Source organism: Apus apus, chromosome 13 (genome assembly GCF_020740795.1).
Source record: "Apus apus isolate bApuApu2 chromosome 13, bApuApu2.pri.cur, whole genome shotgun sequence".
NCBI classification, from domain to species: Eukaryota; Metazoa; Chordata; class Aves; order Apodiformes; family Apodidae; genus Apus; species Apus apus.
Genome location: NC_067294.1, coordinates 17,058,613 through 17,065,648, shown reverse-complemented (window position 1 = coordinate 17,065,648; position 7,036 = coordinate 17,058,613). Strand labels below are relative to the sequence as shown.

Here is a 7,036-nt window from a genome sequence, read left to right as displayed (position 1 = left end):
GTTGGGTTGGAAGGGACCTCTAAAGGTCCTCTAGTCCAACCCTTCTACAATAAGCAGGGACATCTCCAACTGCTGGGTACAGCAGCCCAAGGGACAGAGTGGACACACAGCTTCCTTTACACTGTGCCACCCCCTCAGTTGTCACTTGCTGTCACTGAGCCTCCTTTGCAGAGCAATTAAAGGTTGCAGGTTTAACCTCATGGCTGGCAGGGTGGTTTTGGCTGCTGCCTGGTGTGTGGTGGAGCCCTTGCTGGGGAGGGGGGTGGCACAGCTTGTGGCTTTTCCATCCTTTCTGCAGTGCCACCACTCAGTCACCAGGTGGGAAATGCTTTGGCACCTGATTTTAATCAGCACAGCATTGTGAGCCAGCAAGGCAGAAGTGACCTGTGGGCTCATGCCTGTCCCAGTTTTCTCACCTCTTCTTCACCAGGGTCCAGGGGACATCAGGTGCCAAGGCTATGAATTAACACCCTTGTATTTACCTGAAACTTCACTACCTCCCTCAAAAGGTGTGAAAAATAAAGGGGGTGCTGAAGCAGCCTGTGGCAGGGAAGATGGCTCAGGCTCGTGAATCTTGTGAATGTCACCTCCTTCTTCCCCACCCCCCATCTAGTGCAGGGAGCAGGGGGCTTGGGGTGCTGGGCATCGACAGGTCAAGGCTGGAGCAGAAGGCACAGGGACAGCCATGAGGCCCCAGAAGTCATTGGGGCAGCCAGGGGTGGTTTCTTGTCCCATGGGCTACCCCAGCGGGGCGGTCTGGAAGGGTGACTGGGAAGGGTGATTCCCAAAGGGCCACACAAGCCCACGGGATGACACACGAGGGAACGTCCCGGTGCTCAGAGCCCACACGCAGACAGCTGTGGTGCTTGGCCACCCCACAAGAAATCAGATGGCATTTAGAAAAGCCATTTATCCTACCCTTTTTCACAGAATGGTTTGGGTTGGAAGGGACCTGAAGGATCATACAGCCTCGCTGCATGGGCAGGGACACCTCCCACCAGCCCAGGCTGCTCCAAGCCCCATCCAACCTGCCCTTCAACACTGCCAGGGATGGGGCAGCCACAGCTTCCCTGGGCAACCTGGGCCAGGGTCTTGCCACCCTCACAGCCAAGAATTTCCTCCTCATGTCTCACCTCAATCTCCCTCTTCCAGCTTGAGACTATTCCCCCTTTTCCTCTCCCTCCCTGCCCTTGTCCCAAGTCCCTCCCCAGCTTTCCTGGAGCCCCTTCAGGCACTGGAAGGTGCTCTCAGGTCTCCCTGGAGCCTTCTCTTCTCCAGGCTGAACACCCCAACTTTCCCAGCCTGGCTCCAGGGCAGAGCTGCTCCAGCCCTGGGATCAGGCCCTAAAACCCATCCGGGAAGGTGACAGCGATCCCTCCCGCCCTCAGGATGACTGGATTCCTCCAGGTCGCTTTTCCCGCCTGGTCAGGACAGCCCGTTTGCCCAAAGCCGGGACCCCCACACCCCGGGACCCCGCACCCCCGGGATCCCCGCACCCCGGGACCCCCGCACCCTAGGACCCCGCACCCCCAGCACCCCCGCACCCAGGGACCCCCGCACCCCCGGGACCTCTGCACCTCCGGGACCCCGCACCCCCGGGAACTCTGCACCCCCGGGACCCTCGCACCCCCGAGACCCCCGCACCCCAGGACCCCGCACCCCCGGAACCCTCGCACCCCCGAGACCCCCGCACCCCGGGATCCCCGTACCCCGGGACCCCCGCACCCCAGGACCCCGCAGCCCCGGGACCCCCGCACCCCGGGACCCCCGGGATCCCCGCACCCCGGGATCCCCGTACCCCGGGACCCCGACACCGCCTCAGGGGGGCGTGGCCAGACCCAGGGGGCGTGTCCATCCCCTACAGGGGGCGTGTCCATCCCCGGCTGGGGGCGTGTCCAGCCGCGGGGGCGTGACCGGGCGCGGCGCGTGCGCAGTGCGGAGCGGTGAGTGGGGGGGCCGCGCGGGCGGGCGGGGGGCGCCGCCATGACGGGCCGGGCCGGGCGCTGCTGCAGAGCGGGCCCCGCACGCGGTGCTGCGGGCTTGGCTGGCCCCGGAGGGTGCCCTGCCGTCGCTTTCCTTCCCGGGGAGCCGGCGGCGAGGTCTGGTGGCGGCGGGGGGTGCCCGCCGCTCGGCTTTCCCACAGAGGGGCCCAGCCCGGCTCTCGGCCTCCTCACAGAGGGGCCCTGCCCAGGCCCAGAGAGCTGCGGCTGAGGTGGAGTGACGGTGTTTGCCCCTGCCCCGGGGGGTGGAGGCCTTCCTTTGGGCAGGGCTGGGGTGTAGAGACAGCTGGCCGGGCTGTCGCGTTCTAGCAGGGACTGAGAACCGGGGCCCTGTGTCGGGCAGCTCCCCGCTTCAGTGCGGGGTGCCTGGGCAGGCAGGTGTCCCTTGCACTGAGGCGTTTTGGATGCAAATTCGACGAAATAGGAGCAGTTTGGATTCTGCCTCAAGTGCGAGGACAGGCTGAGTGGTCTCAGCCCCCTTTTGCACCTGGGCAGTTAGGGAATAACGGTGTCCTGCTACCTGAGGCATAGGTCTGGGCCGTTAAAATGTTACTTATCTTTTGGGTGTGCTCTCACTTAAAGACGAGGCCTGCATTTTAAAAGTGCTTGATTTTTTTTTTGGTACAAGCTTGCATATGGGTCTCTTGCCAGGGAACTAGTGAAAATTCATGGTGCCCAAAGCCAAGGAGTGAAAACAGCAAATGAGATTTTGTGTATCAACATTATTTGGAATATTGCCTTAAAATATTTAACTTCAGTGGTTGACTAACCCTTGTATTAGAAGAACTCTTTGACAAATAATCAACACTACCCGCCTCTCAAGATGTCCTAGATTTACACTGAGAAGTTCTGCAGGCATAAATTCTGAGGGGCAAGTTGTTTATTTGACAGTGTTTTGCTGATAGAGCTAACCTAGTACAACTATGGCTTAGAGGCAGAAAGTCTAACTTCATTGATAGTGTTTAATTTGCTTGCCAAAGCTGTATAATCTGCAGAGGCCTTTCTGGTGGTGAAGCTGTCTGTGTGAGGAGGCTGCTCAGTGTACAACCATGGCTGGAAACCTTTTAAGTGCAGATAAGTCTCCATGGTGTTAGAATCTGATGACACACCCTGTCACACAACATGCTACTGGAGTGTTTCTACTCCGTGTGATCCTTTTGAATTAATTTCTGCTCTGGGAGTAGCATTACTAAGTGATGGACTTTTTTTTTTTTCCCTCTCTTCTCTTTCCCTCAATCCTGCCTTAAAATGATCAGCCTGGACCACAGTGGTATTTTTCAGCAGCCTCCAAGGCACGCCTCAGGTGGAAGCATCCAAAATGTTGCTCCAGAAGCTTAAATGTAGAAATAATGCAGCTAGCAGAGGGGAGAGCTGCCTTGGGTCTGCTCTCTGTGTCACCACCTATCTGCCAGATTTGAGGGGATTACAAATACATGGCTACCAAGAAGATTGAGACTCCCTTTTCACAAGGAGTGACATGGAAAAGACAAGGGTAATGGGCACAAGTTACTCCTGGGGAGATTCCAGTTGGACTCTAGAAGGAAATTTGAGGACAGTCAGACATTGGAGCAGTCTCCCAAGGGAAGTGGTGGATTCCCTTCACACTGAGCAGTTTAAAGACTCAGCTAGGCAGGGTGTTGAGTCACCTCATATGAACTATATTATTACCTAGAAAGGTTGGACCAGACCATCCTTGAGGTCACTTCCAACCAGGATTTCTGTGATTCTATGAGTTTATGATCCTTTTAAAGGAGTAAGCTAGAAACTGCTAGTTCCTAATGAGTTGTCAGAATAGCCCATGAACCCAGAACACTGTGCCCTCAAGCAGCAGCACAAGGGCAGGGATGGTGCTGCTACCACCTTCTCCTTTGTTACAAACAAAGGAGAGTGTTTCTTTAGCCTGAGCAATAAAACACCTGAAGAACATTCCAGCACCCCCAAACCCTCTGCCTGCTCTTACCTGGCAAGAAATGGAAGGCTAAGTGCAGATGTGGTTGAAGGCAGGTCACCTGTAGCCTGAGACCTTGCAAGGCAGTGTGTTGTTAAGGTAAATTTAGGGATAACAGCCTTTCTATGTGCTAATCCTCTCTGCTACAGATCCTCTCTGTGCCTTTTACAGCCCACCTCAGCTCTCTCCCTGCTCAGCTTTCCTTTCTGAGGAGCAGTATTTAACTTGCACTCGTAAAACAGGTGAATCAGCTGTAATTAAGATTTGTTGAGCGCTTTGTTGAGAAGTCCCCTATAAAGCTGGTTATTGTTTTTTTATTAGCACGCAGATATTCTTAGCACCTGAAGTGAAAAATGACACAACAGTGGGGACCTCTGGGAAGCAGCCCTGTGGAAGGAGGCTTTGTCAAACCTCTCCTGGCTGTGGTTCACAAGAGAGCCTGCTCCTAAAGCTCTGACTCAAAATAAAATCCTCTTGAGTCACTTGGAAATCTTAAATGTTCCTGGGAAGTTAAGCTCTGCTTTTGCATAAGATTTGTAGATCTTCCCCCCTTTGCTGGTTTTGGTGCAGCTGGGTGTGTGTGGCATCTGCTTCACATGCACAGCTGCTCTGAAACACCTTGTTTGGATGATTTCAATTGCTTACAGCAATCATGGCCTCAAATAATTCCACCTGGGGCAGGGAGGGCGTGTCTGAGTAGCTGGATGAAGACCCTTATGGGCTACAGCTGGTTGCAGGGGTTGATGGGGCTGTTTTGGGGGTAAAAGGGGATGAGGAAGAAAGCTTTGCTGTCCCCCATGGGCAACTCAGGTCAGCATCCCTCCCCCTGCAGCATGGGCAGGCTGTCTTCACTGCTAAAGTAGCTTGGTGACAAATTGAGCTGAAGAGCTTTGTTTATGAAAGGTAATGAAGACATGAATTGAAACGGTTATGACTCTGCTTGTTCTGCCTTGCTGTGTGGGTGCCCTTTCAGCAGTATTAGGAGCTCTATTTTATTTTGGGGAGGAGAAGGCTGTTAATTTAGCTCTGTTGCTGCTGTAGCAGTGTAGGAATGGCCAGATGGAGGATGCTAAGATACAGTCCAGGACTGGAAAAGCCTCCTTGTCTGTGCTGCTTTCCTGAGGCTCCAGGCTGGACAGTAGTGGATGTTAATGCAGATCTGGGCTGGGGGCAAGTTCCTGCTGGGACTTGATGAAATCCTGGTCTTGGACAGCCTGATACCTCATCTAACTTGTCCTTGCAGCAGATGAAGCAGGCTGCTGTGTCTCTTGCCTTCAGAGAACAGGGAGCCCAGAGGGTGGTTGTCCTTGTGAACAGCTATTAAATGCCAACCAGAAGCTGATAATGAGCCTGGAGGGGAGCAGGGATGCAGAAACCCTTCAACAGCTGCTAAGGAGCTCTGTGGTTTACACCATTGTGGCTCCACTTGTTCCTTGGACCCTCCAGTTTGGCTGTGACTTTCTTATGGGCAGTACCCAGCCCTGTGCATGGCCTTCCAGCCCAGAATTAGGAATTTGATATTCTTCAGTCCCAGGATGATGTTTAGCTCTTTGCAGCTGGAGCTATGGTGTCACAGCATTGACACACATGGCATTTTTCATCCTGTTTCCTCCAGTGTTACCTCTCTCCAGAGCTCTTTCCCCCATAATGTATTTGTGTGCTTGATCCTTTTTTTTTTTTTTTTCTGTTTCCAAGTGCAATTCCTTGCATCGTTTTCCTTGCTTTTTATTGATTTGTGGGTGTTTTTGGAACTTTTCTCCAGTTTATCAATTCTGAACATGACCTCCAGAGTGCTTCCAGCTCTTAACTGTTGGGCATCCTTTCAGGTTTTATAAAACTACTTTCTCTTTCATTGCCCAGGCCATTAATGAGAAGGATAAATGGAAGCAGACCTCGACTCAACTCTGAGGGCCCAGATGTGTGGTTTTCTCCCCTTCTGACAGGGAATTGTTGATAGCTACCCCTAAAGTGTGTGTGTGGAGGACTTGCTTTGGGGTTTTTTTTGTGTTTTTGTTTTTCTTAGTAGTGAGCACTGACTGTGCCTCATGAAGGTGAGCTCACCTGGCCTGAGTTCCTCTGATTTGCCTGGTGGTGTTGGGTGGATGGAGTGAAAGCCTGCTTTAACCCACTGTACTGGCTGGAGGTGTGATGGACAGATCTCTGTAGAGGGGGATTTCTGCCCCATTTCTGAAGACTTGGATGATTTTCAAGACCTTTCATGAACCTCATTCTTGCTGGCCCTTGCTAGGACTAGCCTTACTCTGGGGCAATCCTTTCCATCCAGAGCTCCTGAGATGTGTCTGCCTTGGCAGCAGAGGGGTTTGCACAAGGGAATTTATACCCATAGTGTTTTGCTTCTCTTTGTTTCTCTGTAGGTCTGTTCTCAGTGAGAGTTAAGCTTGTCTGTATGTGACTAAGGTAGTGAACATTCATTTTTCTCCTCAAGCAGTTCCAAGTTCCTTGTGTGGTGGTTCTGCTCTGGGGAATTAAAAAAAAAACAACCCTCACTCTGGAAAAATTAACTACACTCATTTTTATCCCCAAATAGTGTGTCGCTGTGGGAGCGGTTGCATGACACCTCGTTCCACCAGGGCTCTGCTGGTCACCTTCTCAGCACAAACTAAGCTAAAGGAAGAGGAGTTGCTTTAACTAAGATACACTTATCTGGAGAAAACGTCACTGTCCAAACAGGACCAGCTCTACCTGCCCCTGAGCTCTGTAAGTACTGAGCTGCTGTGTTCAGCTTTTGAGTTTTGTGAGGCTGATCCTTTTCTGAAGGGCACTGCCACCCACTGTACCAGCTTTCTTGGCACATTGATGTAGCTATGGGGTGAAGTTTGGGCCCCACTGAATTCAAGGGCAACACAGAGTTGGCTTTCATCTCTTGAGGCTGGCACTTTGAGGTACCTGGCCACAGTTGTTTGCTCAGTCTGAGCTTCAAGGACACTATCAACGAGATGGTGAAGCTGTGCCCTGTTTGTTCTCCTTTACTGGTTCACAGCTAGTGATGGGTGTCCTGACCAAATTTCACTTCCAGGGGAGAAAATTCAGCCTCCATAAAGCATTTCTGTTGCTTTTGTTGCATTTT

General features: G+C 52.7%; 1 protein-coding gene across 6 annotated transcripts in view; it reads left to right on the top strand.

The window, feature by feature from the left end:
• The first annotated feature begins 1,904 nt into the window (after positions 1-1,904).
• Positions 1,905-7,036, top strand: part of SIL1 (SIL1 nucleotide exchange factor) — a 93,963-nt gene continuing 88,831 nt past the window's right edge. The window contains exons 1-2 of one of the 6 annotated variants that reach the window (XM_051630781.1): positions 1,905-1,943; positions 6,497-6,666. The gene's annotated coding sequence lies outside the window, so the exon portion shown is untranslated. The other 5 variants (XM_051630780.1, XM_051630782.1, XM_051630783.1 and 2 more) reach the window with 5 other exon arrangements.